Here is a 25,456-nt window from a genome sequence, read left to right on the forward strand (position 1 = left end):
TCCCGTCACTAAATAAATTTTATTTTATTTTTGTTTACTTTAATTATTTAGCAACGGGCATTCCCGTCGTTAAATAATTTCATTTTATTTTTTATTTTTAAATTATTTAATGACTGGTATTCTCGTCACTACATAAATTTCATTTTACTTTTTATTTTTTAAATTATTTAGTGATGGGTTCTCCCGTCACTAAATAAATTTCATTTTATTTTTTATTTTTTTAATTACTGCTAAATAAATTTTATTTTATTTTTTATTTAATTTAATTATTTAGCGACGCTAAATAATTTTATTTTATTTTAAATTTTTTAAATTATTTAGTGACGGATTGTTTCGTCACGAAGTAAATTTTATTTTATTTTTATTTTGTTTAATTATTTAGTGACGGGCATTCCCGTCGCTAAATAATTTCATTTTATTTTTTATTTTTAAATTAGTTAGTGACGCATATTCCCGTCACTATATAAATTTCATTTTACTTTTTTTTTTTAAAATTATTTAGTGACGGGTTCTCCCGTCACTAAATAAATTTTATTTTATTTTTTAATTTTTTTAATTATCGCTAAATAAATGTTATTTTATTTTATAAATTAGTTAGTGATAGGTTTACTCGTCGCTAAAGAAATTTCATTTTATTTAATTATTTAACGATGGTTTATCCCATCGCTAATTTTAACATTTTAATAAAAAATATTAAAAATATTTGGTGACGGAATTTTTCGTTACTAATTCCGTCGCTAAACATAAAAAAAAATTAAAAATTTGGTCACGAAATTTCCGTCACAAATTCGTCGCTAAAATTTAGCGACGGAATTTCCATCGCAAATCCGTCTCTAAATAGTGACCGAAAAATTCCGTCACTAAATCCGTCACTAATTAATGGATTTTTTGTAGTGTATCTGCACATGCTTTTGACTTAGTTCATTGTGACACTTGGGGTTTATATTATGTTCCAACATATGCTGGTTATAAATACTTTCTCACCATAGTTGATAATTGTACATGATTCACTTGGATTTTCTTGATGCGGCAAAAGTCTGATGCTAGAGTTATTGTTCCTAAATTTTTCTCTATGGTGGAAACAAAATTTAACACAAAAGTGAAGAAATTTAGGTCAGATAATGCTCCTGAGCTCAAATTTCTGGATTATTTTGCTACAACATAGGTGATACATCAATTTTCTTGTGTAGAAAGGCCTGAGCAAAATTTTATAGTGGAACGTAAGCATCAACATATTCTTAATGTAGCTAGAGCACTATTGTTTTAGTCTAGAATGCCTATTCAATTCTGGGGTGATTGTATCCTCACTGCTGTCTTCCTGATTAATAGGACTCCTGCTCCTATTTTGAAAAATCAGTCCCCTTACTAACTTCTCTACCAAAAATCTGTTGACTATACTTTCTTCTGCACATTTGGTAGTTTATGTTTTGCCTCTACTTTGTCTTCTCATAGGGAAAAATTTCATCCTCGTGCTACTGCTTGTGTTTTTCTTGGATATCATCCGGGTATGAAAGGTTACAAACTTTATAACATTGCTGCCAAAAATACATTTGTGTCACATAATGTTGTTTTTCATGAAAATGTATTTCCTTTTCATTCTATCAGCTCTCCTATTGAGGTGGTGGATTCTTTTCCAGATTTGGTCTTACCCCATTCGAACCTTGATTCTTCTCATTCCTTGGAACATGATTCACCCATTCAATCCTCAGATGTAGCAGAATCTAATTCTTCTAGCCCTAATTTTCTCCCTAATATTACAGTCCGCAGGTCTTCTCGAATCAGCAAACCTCTTTCTTATCTACAGGATTTTCATTGTAATTTGCTGACTAATACTTCCATTCATGATTCCAGCTCTACATATCCTTTACACCATTATGTTTCATATTCAGCTTTGTCTACCTCTCATAGAACCTTTCTACTCAATGTTTCTTCCAATTTTGAACCTCAATTTTATCATCAAGCAATGCCATATGGTCATTGGAGAGATGCTATGAGAGCTGAATTAGATGCTATGCATATGAATAATACTTGGTCTGTTACTACACTGCCTCATGATAAACATTACATTGGATGCAAATGGGTTTACAAGATAAAATATAGGTTTGATGGTTTCATTGAAAGGCACAAGGCCCGTTTAGTTGCTAAGGGATATACCTAGTAAGAAGGTTTGGACTTCTTTGATACGTTTTCTCCAATTGCCAAGTTAGTCACAGTTAAAGTTCTTCTTGCTTTAGCTGTTATAAATAAATGGTCTCTTGTTCAACTTGATGTTAATAATGCCTTTCTTAATGGTGATTTATTTGAAGAAGTTTATATGGATCATCCACTCGGGTATAAGCCTCAAGTTCCAGCTCCTAATCAAGAGGAGATACTGGTATGTAAACTTCATAAATCCATATATGGGCTTAAACAGGCTTCGAGGCAATGGTTTTCTAAATTTTCTAATGCTCTCATTTCACATGATTTTCATCAATCTAAGTCAAATTATTCCCTTTTTACTAAGGGTACTAGTGCATCTTTTGTAGCACTTCTCGTTTATGTTGACGATATCATCATTGTGGGTTCTGATCTTGCAGCAATAGCTTCCCTTAAAGCGTTTCTTCATGGTCAGTTTAAGCTTAAAAACCTTGGACGCTTAAGGTATTTTCTTGGTCTCGAAATTGCTTAATTGGCTAAAGGTATCTTCTTTTCTCAAATGCATTATACTCTCCAACTTCTTGAGGATACTGGTATCCTCACCGCTGTAGAAAGTTGAAATCAACCTTAATGTTAAGCATCCTCACTGCTGTAGAAAGTTTGGTGTAAGTAATGCAACCATCATATATAAGTGTTCTTGCATTATCCAACATTTCATAGAAGTCTTGCGCATCTACATTGGATTCTTCTTCTTCGTTCTCCAATGTATGGGCTCTAACAGAAGGACCTACACCATCCATCACCATTGCATCATATGCATTTGGATTATCCTCGTAAACCCCCTATGCTTCATTATATGCAACTTCACATCATCCACACTCTTAAATTTTCTACATCAACATTTAACACACAAACACCTTAAGGTCTCATTATCCAGTGTGAACTATGGTTGAGCACTGTAACGCCCCGCATTTCGGGCGCGTTATAACTTGGGACAATTCTGGGACAATAAATTTTTTCCTTTTAAACTAATCCTAAATCACTTCATTCCTCGTATCCGTCCCAGAATTCCCATACATTTATCTCTCAAAAGAGAATCATTATACACATCAAATGCGGAAGCAAAGATCGAACCTGATATCTTAACATTGATCATAAATCAATTCTTGCATCTTCATTCCTTAACATAACTTAATACAAAACATAAGTTCTCAACTAATATTAACCCTAAATAAGGTTATATATCCTCATGCTTTCAAAACCTCCAGAATTCACAGTAGCAGAACTTAAATATAGGGGCTATATTACATACATTTCATTTATCATACATTCTGCTAAGTGTCATTTCATGCCTCATCCATCCTCGTATCTGCTACAATCTCTATCTGGAACGTTTGAATATTCTAGAGGCAAAGCCCAAGTTAGATGATGAATCATCTAAGTAAGGGTACAGAAAATATATTTCATGTATGAATGCAATGTCTTACTCATTGTAGGTGTCAACTGCACCCTTCATGCTACCTATAATTTTTACAGCCACCTCTTTCGAAGCAGGGGTGTATGGGGGCACCCTTGGAAAAGTAGCGGTGCTAGTTCATACTCCCTACGGCCACGATGTGTGTAATCAATGATATCGTGTACATATGCATTTCATAGCATGTCATGTATGCAGTCTATATGATGGATACATATTGGAACATGTAGAGCTGGCAATTTTGGACACGACCCGATTACACGACACGACACGACACGGAGTTAAGCGGGTTAGGGTTGGGCTTAATCGGGTTCGGGTCATAAACGGGTCAACCCGTTTATGACACGATTATTTTCGTGTCTTAGGCGGGTCAACCCGTCTAACCCGTTTAGACACGAAATGACACGTTTAATTAAACGTGTTAACGGGTTGACCCGAACACGTTAACACGATTATATACGAAATGACACGTTTAATTAAAAGGGTTAGTGGGTTGATCTGAACACGTTAACACGATTATACACGAAATAACACGTTTAAAACTAAATAACACGTTTAACAGGTGACACAACATGACCCGTTTAAATTAAACGGGTTAAACAGGTTAACAGGTGACACGACACGATACGACACGTTTAGTTAAACGGGTTAAACGGGTCGTGTCGTGTTACACGTTTAATAAACGTGTCGTGTTCGGGTTTAAGGAATTTGACACGATTATTAAACGGGTCGTGTTCGGGTTAACCTGACACGTGTTATACGTGTGTCTCGACACGACACGATTACGACCCGCCAACACGAATTGCCACCCCTAGGAACATGTCAATATGATAAAAGCATTCTCGAGGATCGGGTTTTTTTTAAACATAAATCACTTACAAACCAAGCATTTTCCATAAAACTCAATCCAGTTGGGAAGTACTGTAACGCCCCATTTTCCCGGGCGCGTTATGACTTGGGACAATAATTTTTTTATTTCAAACACTAAACTAAACCGCATCATTCCTTGAATCCGTCCTAGAATTTCCATACATTTTACTCGAAAGATAATCATTATACACATCAAATGCGGAAGCAAAGATCGAAACCTGATATCTTAACATTGATCATAAATCAATTCTTACATCTTCATTAACCACAAGGATATATATCAACATTCCTCAAAACATTCAGAATTCAAAGTAGCAGAACTTAAATACATGGGCTACATAACACACATTTCATTCTTCGTGCACTCTGCTAAGTGCCATTTCATGCATCATTTATCCTCGAATCTGCTACAATCTCCACCTGGAACGTTTGAATATTCCAGGGACAGAACCCAAGTTAGATGATGAACCATCTAAGTAAGGGTACATAATACTATGTCATGTGTGTATGCAATGTCTTTCATTGTAGGTGTCAATTACACCCCTCATGCTACCTACCATTTTTGCGGCCCCCTCTTTCGAAGTCGAGGTGTATGGGTGCACCCTTGGTAAAGTAGCGGTGCCAGTTCGTACTCTCTACGGTCTCAAATGCGAGTGATCAATGATATCAACGTGTATTAAGGCATTTCATAGTCATGTCATGTATGTAGTCTATGTGGTGGATACATATCAGGGCATGTCAATATGATGAAAACATTTTCGAGAAACATAAACCAAGCATTTTCCATAAACTAACTTTAATTGGGGAGTACCACTTATCTTCTCAAGCTTATCGGGCTACCTCAATATCCGTGACTTACCTCGATTTGCGTGCCAACCTCAAAATTTGCACCAGTCACTTCAACTTAAATCTCAAAGCATTCTAATCACCATAGGTATTTAAATAAATATTAAAACCTATTTTCCCATAATTTCTACCATTTTCTTTAATTTACTTTCTATTTCTTCCTAATTTTCCTCAATAAATCCAAACTAAATATTTTTGAAATATTTTCTCAAATATTTCACTACGAAAATTCATAAAATAATATTCTTGAATTTCTAAAATTTTTTAGGAAATTTTACTTACCTTAGCTTAGCATCTCTGACTTCCTCGGTATGCGTGCCCTATCCTTGAAATGCGTGCCCGGGCCGTTTTTCTTGCCAAAATCTCCGGGATATTACCGAAATATAATTTCCTATCTTTTGGGATTTTTCTGAGATTTTGTTGACATTTTTCCCATTTATTTTTTCTTTTCTTTTTCTTATTTTTCTTTCTTTTCTTTTCTTTTCTCTTTTCTTTTTCTCTTCTTCTCATTCTTTCCTTCTTCCTCCCTCCTCTGCTTCTTTTTCTTCCTCCATGGACGTGCACGGACAGCTCCGTCGTGCACCGCCGTCTCCACCACGAATCGCCGCCAGCACCATGCTCGCGACATCCAGCGGCAACCTCCCCTGTCTCACGCTTGCCCACCGAGTTTGCAGCCATGGCCGCGAGTTTTCCATTTCCAGCCGCCTCTTGGCCTCCACCAGCCACCGCATACCTTGATGGGCCGCCCTCCGCTCGTTGGAAGCTGGCCACGGCCGCCATCGAAGCTGCTGGCCGCTCTCCACTGCTCGCTGGCTGGCTGCGGCCATGGCCGCCCAGCTCGCTATTGCGGCTGCCATGGCCGCGCTTGCTGCTTTCTTCGACCACTGCTCACTCTCTTCTGGTCTCTCTCGATCTTGCTCTCTCTCCCTTTTCCCTACTTTCGACCTATCTCGCATTTGCTTGCCGAAGCTCTCGGCCGAAGCTCCCATGGCTCACTGCCATGCTTTCTGCTTCCTCACGTTCTCTATTTATAGGCGTTCAACAGCTCTCTCACCTCAGTGCCTAACCATTCCCTATTGCGTATAGCATACTCAATTTGCTGCCAGACGTTTGCAGAGCATGGAGGTTGGGAGTTGCAGGGGAGGCATTGCATGCCTCTACACGCATGTATATATATATAATTATATATTATACTAATTTATTACTAAAGAAAATTACACATAAGTCTCAATTTTCTTCTTAATTTCATTGAAAAAATTCTCTAATTATAATAATATCCTCAAACACTGAATTAATTGACATTACGATACCGAAAACACGAAATTAATAACTTTAAAGTTACTCAATTTGGACGATTTCGCCCCAGTGTCCTCACCGGGCTGTCGTTTTATCCTGAAACCACTGAAGGGTTACTCATTACGCAAAATCGAAGGCCCCCTAGGGTTCCATTGATTTTTCGAAAGCTTCCTACAACGATTCATTTTTTTAGCCTAAATGGCATTTGTATTTTAGCTGTACCGAAAACTGTTCCAGATTCACTTTCTTTCGTTATCATAAATCCTATCTCGATACGCTCGTCGAGACCATATAATTTTCCTTAGATAATTTCACTCCGACACATTCCCTACAGTCGATTCGGTACGCATAACTACTATCAAACCAATTTTTCAGTATTCTAAACTCATCGAAATTATGTGGCATCCTCATACGAACATGGGGTATTACAAGTACCACTTACGTTCTCAAGCTTATCGAGCTACCTCGATATTCGTGCATCACCTCGATTTGCATGTCAATCCTCAAAATTTGCACAAGTCTCTTCAACTTTAGTCTCAAAGCATCCTAATCATCATATTTATTTAAATAAATATTAAAACCTATTTTCCATAATTTCTTGCATTTTCTTTATTTTTCTTTCTATTTCTCCTATTTTTCCTCAATAAATCCAAACTAAATATTCTTCAAATATTTTCTCAAATATTTCATTATGACAATTCATAAAATAATATTCTTAAATTTCTAGAATTTTATAGGAAATTTTACTTACCTTGACTTAGCATCTTCGGCTTTCTCGATATGCGTGTCATATCCTCAAAACGCGTGCCCGAACCAATTTTTTGTCCAAAATCTCTGAAATATTAATAAATATTCTTTTCCTATTTTTTCTGACATTTTTCTTTATTTTTTTTCCTTTATTTTTTTTCTTTTCTTCTTTTTTCTTTTTCTTTTCTTTTCTTTTTTTCTTGTTTTTCTTCTCTCTCTTCTTCTTCCTCCCGCCTTTGCTCTGCGCGCACAGCCATGCTTCTCCTTCTCTTTTCTTTTCTTTTTTCCTCTTTTTCTTTTCTTCTTCTCTTCTTCCTTCTTTTTCTTCTCCCTTCTCCTTCTTCTCTTCCTCTTCTTCTTCTTCACCCGCGACTGCCTACAACCAGCACCTGCGCACGTATAGCATTGCGACCGCCGACGTCCGACCCTCCCGCCAGCTGCCGCCGCTTGCCAACACCACCGCGCGCCTCCCCGATCGCCCCCGCTGCCCGCACAGCTTTGCCGGTAGCTATTTGCTGCCGCCTTCGACCCTCGGCTGGTTGCTGCTCCCTTGCGGCCATAGCAGCCATGGCCACACCGACTTCCACTACAAGAAAAATCAGTTTTAGTGATAGGTTTTATGATGGGGATGCTCCCATCACTAATTTGTGACGGATTTAGTGATGGAAAGCCGTCACTAAAGTGGTTTAGTGACGGTTTGAAATTACCGTCACAAAATTGTGACGGGATAGCTATTTCCGTCTCAAATCAGTGACGGGATACATCCTGTTTTGTGATGGGATGTTCCTCCCGTCGCATTTCTACAACGGGATCGAGCTGTCTGCGACGAGACATGTCAGTCCCGTCGCAGAACTGCGACGGGATATGTCAGCCCCGTCGTAGATTGCCCTTTAAAATGCTAAACCCCCCTCTTCCCCACTCCAAACGAGCCCTCCACACCATTTCACCCCCTCTCTCTCACTCTCTCAGTTTTCTCTCCTTTGTTCTTCTTATCTTCGGTGCTCATCAGTGAAGGTAATTATTTTGTGTTTTTTAGTTTGTTTTAGTTTTAATTATTTTATGTTAGTTTAATTGTAGTTATTTTGTGTTAGTTTAGTTTAATAGTATAATTTATTTGTGTTAGTTTAGTTGTAGTTATTTTATTTTTGTGTTAGTTTAGTAGTTTATTTTATATTAGTTGTTGAGTTTAATGATTATTTTATATTAATTAGTTTAGTTTTAGTTTAATTGTCTATATTATTTGTAATGCCTAGAAATTAAAATGTAAAGTTTATTAATTGTTTATAAATTAATTCTTTAGTTATTTTGATATGTAATAATTGGACTAGGGAACCCGTGCAACTCTAAGCATACACATATAAATAATGTTTATTTTTTTATTTTTTATTTTAGATATATTTTTAATGAAAAATACTGTAATTTTAAATAAAATATGTAAAAAATTACATACTAAAAAAAAACTTACTATTTAAAAAAGCATATATTTTATTGTCATAAGAAAATATTTAAGTGTATACATTAAAAAATTAAAAAAATTCTATTAAAAATATAAAAAAATTCTATTTAAAATAAAAAAATAAAAAATAATAACTAAAATTTTAATTAAAATTTTTAAAACTAACATATGAAATAAATTAGATAATTATTTTAAAAATTAAAAAGGTATAGATTAAGATTGTTATTTAAAATAAAACACTAAAAATTAAAAATAACATGAGAAATTAATTAGATAAATATTTAAATTAAAATATATAAGGAGTGCAACATTAAAAATAAAATACAATAAAAAAGTAAACACTAAAAATACACTAACGTATTTTAATATTTTTATTTAAAATTAAACACTAAAAATAAAAAATAAAATTTTACCGTGAAAAATGTATTAGTTTTTATAACAATAAATTTAACCATAATATTTTTAATAACTCAATGAAAATAAAATAAAAAATGTAACAAATCAAAATTTGAATAATTGTTTAAGTAGTAAAGGAAATAAAAGTTTAAATTGCGTTAGTTTAGTTTAATAGTTAATTTATTTTTGTGTTTAGTATGTATGTTGAGTTTAATGATTAATTTATTTTAATTAGTTTAGTTCTATTTTAATTGTTTATATTATTTGTAATGTTTAGAAATTAAAATGTGAACTTTATTAATTGTTTATAAATTATTTCTTTAGTTATTTTGTTATGTAATTGTATTAATAACGTTTATTTTTTTGTTTTTAATTTAAAACAGATTTTTAATTTAAAATAATGTATTTTTAAATAAAATACGTAAAAAATAAAATACTAAAAGTAAATACAATATTTATGAAAACATATATTTTGTTGCCATAAGATTAAATATAGATATTAAAAATTAAAAAATTTCTGTTTAAAACATTAAAAATAATAAATAAAAGTAAAATTAGAATATTTAAAATAATGTACGAAATAAATTAGATAATTATTTTAAAAATTAAAATAGAATTTAAAAAGGTATAAATTTTAATTTTTTATTTAAAATAAAACAATAAAAATTAAAAATTACATGAGAAATAAATTAGATAAATATTTAAATTCAAATATATAAGAAATAAAATATTAAAAATAAAATACTATTAATGAGTAATATAATTTATTGTTATAAAATAAAATAAGTATACTAATGGATTTTAATATTTTTATTTAAAATTTCAACGTGAGACATTTATAACTAACTTTGAAAATATATTAGATACACTATTTTAACCATATTGTTCTTAATTACTCAATCAAAATAAAATAAAAAATGTAACAAATAAAATTTTTAATAATTGTTTAAGTATTAAAGGAAATACAAATTTAAATAAATATTTAAGAAAAATTCAATTCAAACATATAGAGTTAAGTAAAGATATTAAAATTTATCTTAATTATTTATTATCTCAATTTATTAAAAAGATACAAAATTTATCTCAATAAATTATTTATTATTATATTTATTTTTTGTTCATATTTATCAGTTACCTATGACAGTCTGGAATGATGAAATATAATTTGGTTAGTTTTCAGGATAAAATATCTATTAGGAACTAGCACGTGCTTGTTATACAATTTTGAATTGAAAATGGAAGCTTCGTTGCATCGTCGATGGATTGATAATAGGTGTATGCCAAGAAGGGGTGGGATCACTCCTGAATTTTATACTGGTGTTGATGAGTTTATTCAACTTGCATCTTCTCAAGAAAGTTTCATAAGACTAAGAGTGTTGAAATGTTCTTGTATGAAATGTGAGTGTTTGAAGTTTAAACCAGTTAATGAGGTGAAAAGGGATCTTTGTAAGTATGGGTTCATGAAAGAGTATTATTATTGGACGAACCATGGGGAATAAATGCCAATAATGCCTCCAAATGTTATTGTAAATGAATATTATAGAGAAGATAATTTTATAGATCAGTTTAATCCGTATGAGCAAATGGTAATGGATGCGGTGTGACCGTTACATGGGCCTGCTACAATGCAAGGAGCGTTTAGCGAAAGTGGTCATCAGTCGTACAATATTGAGGGACCACCTAATGAAAATGCAAAAGTATTTTATGAGATGTTATCTGCTGCACAATCCCCATTTGAAAGCACCCTCGCCCGAATATCCCAACCACCCGGACTACCCGAACGGGAGCGCCTACGGAAGGGAGAAAGGAATGAAACACAAGACAAAAATTACCCTGGCATGCATATTCAAGAAATAAAACAGCGAAAGTAAGGCTAATACACATGCACGCCCAAAAGTACCCCATTGGAACAACGGTCACGGAGTATATAAATATATACAGACCCTATGCCAACAAATAAGAGTTACAAGGGACAACCCGGTACAGTAAAAAATAAGAGATAAAGATCCTATCAAAATATCAGAGACAATGGGGGCAAGCTAAATGTACACCCTACCGACGCGGCTGGCTGCTAGGTGGAACGATCCTCACCTTCGGACTTCGCTTTACCCTTACCTGGAATGATGGAAACCAAGGTGAGTCGCAAGACTCAGCAAGTTTATAAGAAAAGGAAGGCTATACAGTAAATAGAAGAGAAGGTCACCCTAAACACCGTCCCACACATACACACAAGCCATGAGACACTAACATCACAACATCAAAGCATAAGGAAAACACATACCGGTTCTTGGGGCCCACACAAGACACATGGCACCCAAGTCCCATACCAACCTACCGCTGCCCTGAGAGACAACATAAATCTCCAACAAACCTGCGCGCGCTGTCCTGGGTCGGTACTCCCGTCACCCGTGTGTCCATGTCGGTACTCCCGACACCCGAGCCATAAGCTCCCTTGGAACGGTCCTCTAGTTAGAGAACTGATAACTACTAGTAACTATGCAATGCACATAAAAATGCAATGACGTAGTGGGCATCAACGTGATACATTGGTGCCCATACATCCAGGCATCAGGCCATGCTCCGCCCACATAGTAAACCACACGCGATGCATATGCCCGTGCTGGATGCAACATAACCAAGCTAGAATGTTCGTGACCAAGCATAACCGGATCATGAAAACCCCAACATGCAACCCGTACCCATGTGCACACCAAACCATGCAACAAGAATAAAATGTAACTAGTTATGCTATAATCACGTAACGACAGAGCTAGTTAACAGTGCTTGGCACCGGTCAACGGTCAGTGAATAAGAGAGACCAGCCGACGGCCTAAGACAGACCGTACAACAATCACTCTGTCACTGAACAACCGATCCTTGCCCCCACTGCGCAATTGCTCTAGCCTATGATAAATTTAAATCGAACAACTAAAAATTCTATAATTAGTTAAACAACCGAAACAAACGAAGGGAGGTTAAATAAATTGGCAACGAATGAAACGTCGCAAAGGGAATAAAGAACTTGCCTTTACGAAGATATCCTTAGGCTTGTTTTAGCCCAACGCGGTAAAAATTGTACAAACTGCAACACCCTAATAATTTGCCAAAATTAACAAAATTGGACTCTAAACGAAATTTCGACCGTACAGAATGTAGTACTCGACTCCCTGAATTACCTGGTATCCTTGGACTATGATTAAAAGTGAGATTTTCTAAAAAAAATCTCAATTTTCTTTGATTTTTCGCTATAGCGCGCGCTGCTGCTTCTACCCAATTTCTCCTCTGATTTTGCTTCAAAATTAAGCATTTAATGAGTACCGAGCGCTATTAATAGGCATCATTGCCATCTTCCTCCATATGGCATCATTGGCGCCTTCTCAAGTGTTGGAAAAATGATTTTCCAGCCAAAAATTAGCAAACAGCAAGTAGCCCCCTCCCCCCAAAGGCTTGATCCCACGCCAGCCAGCACACCTTGCGTGCGCCTAGCTTCCCAGCCAGCCCCTGCCTTATTTAATTTTGTGTTACCCCTTAAACTTAAATGTTAACTTAAGCTTGCTATGCAAATGGGCACTCCAGCACCTCACGCCTCCTTCAATACATTCCTACAACTATATTTAACCTCTCAATTTCCTTTTACATCCCATAATATGTATATTAACTATGGTTACATTATTCTTATACTTATTATTATTTATAACAACAAGTTATATTAATATTCCTTTTAAATTAAATTACCCCAATAGCAAATAATTAAATTAAATTGTAATTTATGGGTCGCTACACCATTATACTCGGGTTGTGATGCAGAGAGTGAACTTTCTGTTGCAGTTAGGATGTTGAGCATTAAATCTGATTACAACATGCCTGAAGGTTGTTATAATGAAATCATGCAGTTTATGCAACATACAATGCCAACTGGTAATCGTGTGCCCGATGACTTTTATCATACTAAAAAGTTGGTTTCTAAGCTTGGACTTGGTTGTCAGAAGATCGATTGTTGTCCAAATAGTTGTATGTTATATTATAAGGATGATCAATTTGAGACGAGTTGTAAGTTTTGCAGTCATCCTCGTTTTAAGTCTGCAAGAAGTGGCACAGGAAAATTTAAAGAAATTCCTTTTAAGAGAATGTGGTATTTGCCCCTCATACCAAGATTGCAAAGAATCTATGCTTCAACCATTACTGGTTCGAACATGAGATGGCACTATGAAAATCGGAGAGAGTTTGGGGTATTGTCTCACCCGTCTGACGGTGAAGCATGGAAAAGACTTGAAGTGGCTTATTTCGGACTTCATGAGGGTAGGCCGGCCTTGGGCAATTGTGGGACTCATCTAAAGGAGCTTGGGCTCACTTTCAAGGAGCAGATTTGGGCTCCTCGATTTTGCTGTTTTGGGCTCACTTATCTCTCTTCTGTTTCTTCTCTTTTCTGTTGGACTAGGCCCAACCCTAGCCTTCCTATCTCTTCCTTTCTTAGCCATGTATTTAAGGCCTCTTAGCACTTATTTCCAGGAGGAGGGAGAGGAGAAAAAGAGAGGAGATTCTGACCATTTTTCTTGTTGTTAGCATTTTTCTGTTTTCTTCATTTTGTCTTCCTTGCTGTAATGAAAGGCTAGAGCTATTATAACTGGTTGTGTATCTTGAACCCATGTGGAATCTGAGTCCTGGATGAGCTGTAAAAACCTGGTTTGTTTGTTTTAATCTTATTCATTTCCATTTGGTTTAGTTTGAGCAGATTTTCGAATGCATGGAGTTCATGGCAGGTTTGTGTGAATTTGCATGGATTCATTTTCTGTTAAATGCTTAAGAGAACAGAATGTTGTAGCCGGTTGGTATAACATCTCGGAAATGAATATAATGTGCTTGAATGGTTGTTCTTGCATAGCTCCAAATGGGTTGAATAGAGAGTGAATGGTTGCATTTTGTTTATAAGAGATTTTTGTATTCATTTTGTTGTTTCAATCATTCTAATCCTTGGACGGTTGTTGGGGATGCTTTAAGTTTGATATCCGGAGATTAAAACATCTAACAAGCCAAGATTTATAGGTTGGACGAGGAAGATTTCACAGAGGGGACAAATACACAGCTGGTTGCATTTCATTTACTGATTTTCATCTATCCTTGTCTTTCTGTTTTGTTACTTAGTTTTCTGTCAAAACCCCCCCTAAACAAACTATTGTTTATATTGGTTCTCCTTGTTGGTAAAAGAAAGTGAGGCTCCTTGTGAGAGACGACCTAGGGTGCACTTTGCTGCAAACTAGAGAAGAGATACATAGATATCTAATCTGGAGTGGTTCGACAGCTGCCGGCCAGAATTTTGGTGCCGTTGCCGGGGAGCCAAGTTTTTTTTCTAAAAACATAGAGGATCGACCCTATTTTCTGTTTGTTTTGTTTTCTTGTTTGAGTGTTTTGTCTGTTTTGTGTTCTTGGTGATAAGGTTATCAACTGTTGCTCACAAACTTGAAGAGCTATTCTGTTATGTTCTTGAGATAAACTGATAGCAAGCAGCAACAGAAAAGCCTTATTTGCCTTTTCGATCTTCTTTTTGTGTGTGTGTATTTTCCTTTTCTGTTTTCTTGTTTCTAGAATTATTTTTGAACAAAGAAGTGGCTGTTGGAGAGGGCTGCACGACCTGTAACTGGAAAAGCAACCCTGCAGCAACTGAAAAAGCAAAAAAACACCTGCAGTCCTTCTCTGGTTTTCAGTATCACTACCTTGTGTTCTTGTGTGGTCTTCAGGTGCTCTAATAGGTGCTGAAAAGCAAGCTCACAGCAAGTAGACAACCCAACAAAAAAAAAAAAAAGGGGCTGCAGCAGATCAGGAGCATAATCGTTTTTTCCTTTATTTAGAGAAAGCTGAAGTCCACTTGTCTGCCTCTGGTAGTAGATCACTTGACCAAGAGGACATTCCGTTTTTCTTTTTCACCTTTTCCTTTTATTTTCTCTCTTTTAACATTCCTTTTAATGTTGTCTTTCCCTTCCCCACTAATCTTCCTTTTCGTTTGGCAGATAAGCACCAGTAGTACAGCCAACCACAACCTCCAAACAGATATGATCCATTTTCCCCCACCTACAATCCAGGTTGGAGAGACCATCCGAACCTCAGATATGGCGGCCCTTCCAATCAACATGTGCAGCAGCAGCCATACCAGAATCAACCATTTCAGCAGAGGTTCCATCCTTCAATTTCCAGCAACCATGCTCCACCACCAAGGCCGAATCAAGCCATGCAACAAGCACCTCCATTACCTAAGTCAGAACCTAGCTTGGATGATCTTGTTAAACAACTAGCAGCCAATACACTCCAATTCCAGCAAAAAACAGAAACCACAATTCAAAATTTGGAGACCCAAATAGGCCAGCTAGCCACAAATATCAATGAGTTAAGGAGTCAAGGTTCGGGGCAGCTTCCTTCACAACCAGTTGCCAATCCGAGGGGTAATGTTAGTGCCATCATGCTTCGAAGTGGGAAAGAAGTAATCATCCCAACCCCTCCACCATCATCAAACATGAAGCAGCATGTAGAGGGTAGCAAAGAGCAGCAACCCTCCTCAATCCAAGAAGCCAAGCAGCCAAACTCCAGCTATCAAGAACAAGGAGAGTCTTCCAACAACCAGCCCCTGCCATTCCCACATCGAGCAACACAAAACAAGAAAATAGCAGAGGTCGAATTAGATAAAGAGATTTTGGAGACATTCCAGAAAGTGGAAGTCAATATACCCCTCATTGAAGCCATCAGACAGATCCCCAAGTATGCAAAATTTCTCAAAGATTTGTGTACTCACAAGAGGAAGCTTAAGGGGAATGAGAAGATCAACCTTGGGAGGAATGTTTCAGCTCTCATACAACCTGCCATGCCAAGGAAGTGTAAAGATCCAGGGACGTTTTCCATTCCTTGTACTATAGGAGACATGCAATTTAGTAATGCTTTGCTAGATTTAGGTGCATCCATTAATGTCATGCCTAACTCTATCTATGCTTCATTGCAGTGTGGTCCTTTGAAGCCAACAGAAGCACAGCCTACCCATCTGGAGTCTTGGAGGATGTCCTGGTTAAGGTTAAGGATTGCATCTTCCCTGCTGATTTTTATGTTTTAAATATGGAAGATGATAACACACATGAGCATGCACCTCTCATCCTAGGTAGACCATTTTTAAAAACTGCAAGGACTATCATCAATGTGCATGAGGGTACACTTTCCATGGAATTTGCTAGTAGCACCATTCATTTTAACATACTTGATGCCATGAAATGTCCCCCTGAAGATCATTCCACTTTGCAAGTTAACTTGATTCAATTGTTGGTTGATGAAGCATGAACTAAGTCTTGTGATTTGATTGATGCATTCCCCACTATTCATGACCTTCCAGATTCCTTCATCTGTCCTGATTGTAGTAATGAGAGTGATCCATGTGATGCATGTTCTGAGATTGCTGCATTTCTAGATAATCATGATTCTGAAGTTGAAAATGAGCATGCACATTCTGATCTTCATGGCTCCCCCATAGAGGATATTGTTTCTACTAACCTTGTTACCCTTGAGATAAAGGCAAGCAGGTTAGTCCCTTCATTGCAGTAGCCACCATCCCTTGAGCGCAAGCCCCTACCCGAGCATCTCAAGTATGCCTTCTTGGAGGATGGCAAGAAGCTGCCAGTCATCATCGCAAATAACTTGCAGCCTAACCAAGAGAGAAAGTTGCTGGACGTGCTGAAAAAGAATAAGAAAGCAATTGGGTGGACTTTAGCGGACATAACTGGAATCAGCCCATCTGTTTGCATGCACCGTATCTTATTGGAGGAAGGAGCAAAACCAGCAAGGCAGCCTCAAAGAAGACTTAACCCAACCATTCTTGATGTGGTAAAATAGGAGGTAAGTAAATTACTTGCAGCCGGTATTATTTACCCTATTTCTGACAGCAAGTGGGTGAGTCCCGTGCAGGTTGTTCCAAAAAAGACGGGCATCATGGTGGTCCCAAATGAGCAGAATGAGCTTATCCCCATGAGAGTGCAAAACAGCTGGAGAGTCTGCACTGATTATAGAAAGCTGAACCAAGCAACCAGAAAGGATTATTTTCCCCTCCCATTCATTGATCAGATGTTGGAGAGGTTGGCTGGTAAGTCACACTATTGTTTCCTTGACGGTTTTTCTGGATACTTTCAGATTTGCATAGCCCTAGAGGATCAAGAGAAGACCACCTTCACCTGCCCCTTTGGCACATTCGCTTATAGAAGAATGCCTTTCGGTCTATGTAATGCTCTAGGTACCTTTCAGCGATGCATGGTAAGTATATTTTCAGATTTTCTAGAGCATTGCATGGAAGTGTTCATGGATGATTTTTCAATTTATGGCACTTCTTTTGATGATTGCTTGGTTAGCTTGGGTAGAGTCCTAGAGAGATGCATTGAAAAGAACCTTGTTTTAAATTTTGAAAAATGTCATTTCATGGTAGAACAAGGAATTATTTTAGGGCATGTTCTGTCTAAGAAGGGTATAGAAGTGGATCGGTCTAAGGTTGATGTTATTGCTTCATTGCCTTACCCCACCTCTGTGAGGGAGGTGCGTTCTTTCCTTGGCCATGCAGGATTTTACAGGAGGTTCATCAAGGATTTCAGCAAGATTGCACTTCCACTTTCCCACCTTCTCCAGAAAGAAGTGACCTTCCACTTTGATGAGCAGTGCAAGCGGACATTTGAGGAACTGAAGAGTCGATTGATTTCTCCACCCATCATACAGCCACCCGACTGGGAGTTGCCCTTCGAGTTGATGTGCGACGCCTCCAACTTTGCAGTGGGTGCCGTCCTTTCCCAGTGTGTGGAGAAGAAATCCCATGTCATAGCCTACGCTTCGCGTACATTAGACGCGGCACAGACTAATTATACCACTACGGAAAAAGAGCTCTTGTCTATTGTTTTTGCATTAGATAAATTTAGATCCTATTTACTTGGTTCTAAAGTTATTGTCTTTTCTGACCATGCAGCTCTTAGGTACCTCTTGAAGAAGCCTGATGCCAAACCTCATTTGATAAGGTGGATGCTCTTGCTCCAAGAATTTGACATTGAGATCAAGGATAAAAGTGGAGTAGAGAACTTGGTAGCCGACCACCTCAGTCGCATTCCTTCCACCTCAGATCAATCTGTCATGGACTCTCAGCCTATCAGGGATGATTTCCCAGATGAGTTATTATACCACATTCATGGTGCTGAGCCCTGGTATGCTGATTTGGTAAATTATTTAGTTACTTCTGAATTACCTGCATATTTTTAGAAGGAACAGCTAAATAAATTTAAGAGTCAGGCTCGGTATTATGTGTGGGATGATCCCTATCTGTGGCGCATGTGTAGTGACCAGGTCATCAGGAGATGTGTGCCTAACCATGAGTTTGCATCTATCTTAAATTTTTGTCACACACTTGCATGTGGTGGTCACTTTGGTCCCCAACGTACAGCTAGGAAAGTCCTAGATTCTGGATTATATTGGTCTTCACTCTTTAAGGATTCATATGAGTTCTGTAAGAATTGCACACGTTGCCAACACACAGGTACTATATCACGTAGGAATGAAATGCCTCAACAACCCTTATTGTTTTGTGAAATCTTTGATGTTTGGGGCATTGACTTTATGGGTCCATTTCCTGTGTCATTTGGTTATGTGTACATTCTGTTAGCTGTGGATTATGTTTCTAAGTGGGTGGAAGCTAAAGCCACCAGGATTGATGATGCTTTTGTGGTTGTAGATTTTGTTTGTTCTCACATCTTTTGCAGGTTTGGCATGCCTAGGGCCATCATCAGCGACCAAGGATCCCACTTTTGCAATAGAAAGATGGACACCCTACTTCGTAAGTATGGGGTAATACACAAAGTGGCGACTCCTTATCATCCACAGACTAATGGGCAAGCTGAAGTTTCAAATAGGGAGATCAAGCAGATTTTGGAGAAGACTGTCCAGCCCAATAGGAAAGACTGGAGCAAGAGATTAGAAGATGCGCTATGGGCTTACCGCATTGCCTACAAAACCCCCATCGGCATGTCCCCCTACAGGTTGGTTTTTGGAAAAGCGTGTCACTTGCCGGTGGAAGTGGAGCATAAGGCATATTGGGCGGTGAAGCAATGCAATATGGACATCAGTCAAGCGGGGTCCCAAAGAAAGCTCCAACTTCAAGAGCTTGAGGAGATTAGGAGGGATGCATATGAGAACTCACGCATCTACAAGGAGAAGACCAAGGCTGTGCATGACAAGCTTATTGTGAGGAAGACATTCGAAGTTGGCCCGAAAGTTCTGCTATACAATTCCCATCTCAAGTTGATGCCCGGTAAGTTACGTTCTTGTTGGACTGGTCCTTTCATAGTTATTCATGTTTTTCCCTTTGGTGTAGTTGCAATCAAGGACGAGTCCAATGCAAAGCAATTCACAGTGAACGGGCAGCGGCTTAAGCCATTCTATGAGAGCTTTCAGGAGCATATTGTGGAGGAGCTGCATCTCCTCAATGCCACCTCCATTTGATGCATCAGGTTGTTTCTCTCTCCCTAATATTTTACATTTACTTGTCCTATTCTTGATTGGAATTGCATGTTTACATTGAGGGAAATGTAAAGTCTAAGTGTGGGGGGCAGCATTTTCTTTATCTTTTCATATTTCTTTTTCCTTGGGTCTAGTTGAGTCTGTTTTGCGTGAAAATGCAAGTTAAGCAATTAAGTCTAAAAGAACCCAGCATGATTAGAACTTCAATCTTATCTTCCTTGATTTCAAGTGACTTGGCAATGAGTTTGATTTGATAGATTGATTGGGTAGTCTACAGCCGTGAGGATTTTGAGCCTATTGTCTTTCTTGTGTGTGCATTCACCTATCATGATCTCCACTCTAGAACTTGTTTTGATTCTTGGTTGAGGCCATATTTGTTCATGCATGACTCAAACATGATTAAGGCATTCTTTCTTGTCCCCATTTGGCCATTTTATTATTCAAAAAAAAAAAAAAAAAAAATCAATCAATCCCTTTCGCTTGCCACTTAGAGCCATCATTCTTACCCTTCATTTTCATACACCTTTTTGGACCTTCCAACCTTAGGAAGAGGAATAGTAAGTGCATTCTAGAGAGAGATTGAATTCATCAAGCAAGTCATAAGGCCAAAGGCCATTTGCATCCATGAAAAAGAAAAAGAAAAGCAAGCAAAGGATAAAATGGTGAGAAGGAGCGTAAAACGCACTCACCTCTTTAAAAAAAAAAATGAAAAATGAAATGAAAAAAAAAAAATTGATGAGAAAAAGAAGAAAGCAAAGTTGAGACAGAGCGTAAAACGCACTCAATCGAATAAAGATGCAATATTTTTCATAATGCTTGGAAATTCTATCTCTTGATCTTGGAGTTGCATGAAGTGTTTTCTCGACCTAAGGCATGTTTTCCTTCATTGTTGTCTTTCCATTTCTTTCTTCCCCACATTACAACCCTGAATAAGTCCTTCTGATTTGTGGCATGCATGTGACATGGATAGCGGAGATTGAGAAGATAAACAAGCTTATGGTAGTGGAATTGTGATTGGGTGAATTTGAGCGAAACAGTCACCACCACCTCTTGAGAGATTTTTGAGCATACACTTGTCCTGTGAGAGGCTTCTACTTTTGATTTGTCTTATTGAATGAATTGCCATGTCACTTGTTTTCTTGGAAGTAGAGGAAAGATGATCTTTGAATGATGAATTCTCGAAGACTTACCTTGCATCTGATTTGTGTTTTTCCACATTTTTATTCTTGAGTCATAGAGTCTAGTGTTTTGCCCAGGAGTGCAAAAGTCTAAGTATGGGGGAGTTGATAGCATGCATATTTATGCTATATTTTGGCATTTCACCTCAGTCTTATTACGCCATTTGAAGTAATTTTTGCTGATCTTTCATGGTTTCTATTTTATTATACTTCAAATCGTCCTTACACTATTTTCTATCTTACTTCTATGGATCCAAGCTTGCTTAGCTTTAGGGAATATTGGATGGGCTAGAGAAGCAGCTGGAAAAGACTTGAAGTGGCTCATTTCGGACTTCATGAGGGTAGGCCGGCCTTGGGCAATTGTGGGACTCATCTAAAGGAGCTTGGGCTCACTTTCAAGGAGCAGATTTGGGCTGCTCGATTTTGCTATTTTGGGCTCACTTATCTCTCTTCTGTTTCTTCTCTTTTCTGTTGGACTAGGCCCAACCCTAGCCTTCCTAGCTCTTCCTTTCTTAGTCATGTATTTAAGGCCTCTTAGCACTTATTTCCAGGAGGAGGGAGAGGAGAAAAAGAGAGGAGATTCTGGCCGTTTTTCTTGTTGTTAGCATTTTTCTGTTTTCTTCATTTTGTCTCCATTTTGTCTTCCTTGCTGTAATGAAAGGCTAGAGCTATTGTAACTAGTTGTGTATCTTGAACCCGTGTGGAATCTGAGTCCCGGATGAGCTGCAAAAACCTGGTTTGTTTGTTTTAATCTTATTCATTTCCATTTGGTTTAGTTTGAGCAGATTTTCGAATGCATGGAGTTCATGGCAGGTTTGTGTGAATTTGCATGGATTCATTTTCTGTTAAATGCTTAAGAGAACAGAATGTTGTAGCCGGTTGGTATAACATCTCGGAAATGAATATAATGTGCTTGAATGGTTGTTCTTGCATAGCTCCGGATGAGTTGAATAGAGAGTGAATGGTTGCATTTTGTTTATAAGAGATTTTTGTATTCATTTTGTTGTTTCAATCATTCTAATCCTTGGACGGTTGTTGGGGATGCTTTAAGTTTGATATCCGGAGATTAAAACATCTAACAAGCCGAGATTTATAGGTTGGATGAGAAAGATTTCACAGAGGGGACAAATACACAGCTGGTTGCATTTCATTTACTGATTTTCATCTATCCTTGTCTTTCTATTTTGTTACTTAATTTTTTGTCAAAACCCCCTCTAAACAAACTGTTGTTTATATTGGTTCTCCTTGTTGGTAGAAGAAAGTGAGGCTCCTTGTGAGAGACGACCTAGGGTGCACTTTGCTGCAAACTAGAGAAGAGATACATAGATATCTAATCTGGAGTGGTTCGACAGTCGCCGGCCAGTGGACTGTCAATGATTTTCCTGCATATGAAATGTTATCTGGTTGGATGACATCAGTTAGATTAGCATGCCCGTATTGTATGGAAAACACAAAAGCTTTTAATCTCAAGTACGGTGGGAAAACATCATTTTTTGATTGTCACCGACAATTTTTGCCAATGGATCACCCTTTTCGAAGGAATACAACTGCATTTCGAAAAAATAAAGTTGATAATTCTTGTTCACCTCCTCGTTTAAGTGGAGAAAACGTATTTGATAGAGTATGTAATGTCCCGTCTATCTTAGAACAACAAAATTGTGTTATGATCGAATATGGTGTGCAACACAATTGGACAAAAAGAAGTATTTTTTGGGACTTGCCATATTGGAAAGATAATCTTATCCGACACAACTTTAGATGTCATGCACATCGAGAAGAATATTTTTGATAATCTTTTCAATACAATCATGGATGTGAAAGGTAAAATTAAAGATAATAGCAAAGTTAGAATGGACCTGAAAGAATATTGTAGGCAGAAGGAGTTGGAATTAGTAGAACGTGGTGGGGGTAAATATTGGAAACCTAAAGCTCAATATACTTTCACGAGAGAACAAAAGTTAAGTATTTTGAAATGGATAAAAGAACTTAAACTCCTTGATGGGTATGCATCTAGATTGGGCAGATGTGTTGATATGAAGAATGGAAAATTGTTTGGCTTGAAGAGTCATGATTGTCATGTTCTTATGGAGCGGTTACTTCCAACGGCATTTTCAGGATTACCAGATCGAATTTGGAGTCCAATAACTGAGTTATGCCAGTTTTTCAAAGAAATATGCTCAACAACGTTATGAACTGAACATTTGGAAGTTATGGAACAGAACATCCCAATCATTCTATGCAAAATAGAGCGTGTATTTCCGCTTGGATGGTTTAACTCAATGGAACATCTCCCAATACATTTGGTTTACGAAGCAAAGGTCGAAGGGCCAATCCAATATAGATGGATGTATCCATTTGAACGGTAATAATAATTTTATATTCATATAGTTTATTGATTTTGTCGTATAGTTTATTATGTTCTTTTTCATAAATTAAGACAACTTTAAAATGATTTAAGGTTTCTCAATACTTTAAAGAAGAAAGTTCGGAATAAGGCTCGCATAGAAGGATATATCTGTGAGGCATATTTAATTGAGGAGACGGTCACATTTGGTTCATATTATTTTGAATCAAATATTCAATCAAGGAGGACGAGAGCCCCTCGAAATGATGATGGGGGAGAATTTTCGCATCCACAAATTTCTATCTTCAATTATCCGGGTCGTGCGGCTGGTCAAATGAAAAAAATATGGTTGAATGTGAATGAGTTCCAAGCAGCAAAGTTGTATGTCTTGTTAAATACGCCAGAGGTCGAACCTTATATTGAGTAAAAACCCAAACTTAATTATATTAATATATTTATGAGTTCATATTAATAATTTTTTCATATTATGTTGATATATATATTTTAATGTTTCAGCATGTACACAAACATGTTACGTGAATTATCACCAGTAATCAGTGACGAAGAATTAGACAAACAAATCGAGGAGCATTTTTGTGTTTGGTTCCATAATCATGTAAGTTTGTAAAGTTTAAGATATTTCTTAATTTAATATTAATTATGTATACATAAAGTGATGGAAATATTTGGTTAGGTGAATTTGAGTTGCGAAGTTATTGCAGATCCACTAATTCAAAGCATAGGGTGGGGGCCAACTCCCAACGTGAAACATTGGCCAATATATTTCGTCAATTGATACAAATTTCATACTATTGAATGGAGTCAGAGTAGGTCGATAGAAAACTATGGTGTTTGCGTGTCTGCGTCAAGAGGTGGAGCTTCACATATGAATTATTATGGAAAATTTATAGACATACTTGAGTTAGAATATGCAGGCTTACCAATAAAAAGAGTAATTTTGTTCAAATGTGAATGGTATGATCCAAGTCCACGAGGAACTAAAATTCATGATAAATATGGAATTGTAGACATTCGATCATCAAGAAGATATAGGAAATATGATTCATTCATATTTGCCCAATTGATAGTTTTTTTTTTGTGCATGCTAATTAATAACCTTTGTATTTTTAAAATATGAATATTAATAATTTGTGTACCTGTACTTTTAGTATGATGACTTTGATGTTAATGTAATTTTTTTTTCATATATATATAATTGTCGAAATAGATGTCAGAACATTCAACACTTTCGGGTAGGGGAAGAGGTAGAAGTAGAACATCTTATAGGACCACACCTTCTCCAGATGTCAATTCTGGTTCGCAATATTCTTCTCCTGACTTCACACCTGTTGTCCAATTCACACAATTCAATCTCCAATCACCACCCCCACCATCACTCTCACAACCTTTTGGTCCCATGCCTCATCAGTTTCCATATCCTGGAACCACGATGCCATGGGTTATTATGGTGTTCCACCTACTTTCTACCCACTAAATGTTGTACCACTGAGTGGCCAATGTGTTGGGGAAACTTCTCATATGCCTGACAGACCTTTCCCATACACATTCATGCTGACACCGCAAGGACTCAATTCATCATCTGCTTCTGCACAACACTCTGAGCCCATTCCAACTGACTCGGTTGGCATCAGCCGAGGATATGGTCGAAAACACTTATCTTGCGATGAACAGTGTAATCAGTGAGTATCGTATTTATTATTTTAAATTTATTACCTGCAATTATATTATACATTCAAATGAATATATATATATATTTTATTTGACAGTTTTATCCCTGAAAGTGGCCCACCAAGCAAACTGGGAAAGATTTGGAGGGCACGATACACTAAACCGTGGATTCATTGGGATAAAGTGCCAGAAATAATATGAAGGATGTGGCTTGAAGAATTTAATGTAAGTTAATTTATAATTCTTTATTAATATAAGTTTGTATTTAAATTCTTATATATATATATATGTTTCTTAACTTAATGTAGAAGACATATTTTTGGCAACCCGAGGAGAATGATCGCATATGGTTCACATGAAATAAGTTTGGTAGACAAAATTTTAAGAGCCATATGCATCGAATTAGAAACGGGGAAGACGAAACAATGTGGATGGATCCCGACGTGCGTAAGGCACCTGATGCAAAATGGGCAGAAGAAAGCAACAAAAAAATTGCCACACAAAATAAA

This window comes from Diospyros lotus, chromosome 12 (assembly GCF_014633365.1).
Source record: "Diospyros lotus cultivar Yz01 chromosome 12, ASM1463336v1, whole genome shotgun sequence".
NCBI lineage: Eukaryota > Viridiplantae > Streptophyta > Magnoliopsida > Ericales > Ebenaceae > Diospyros > Diospyros lotus.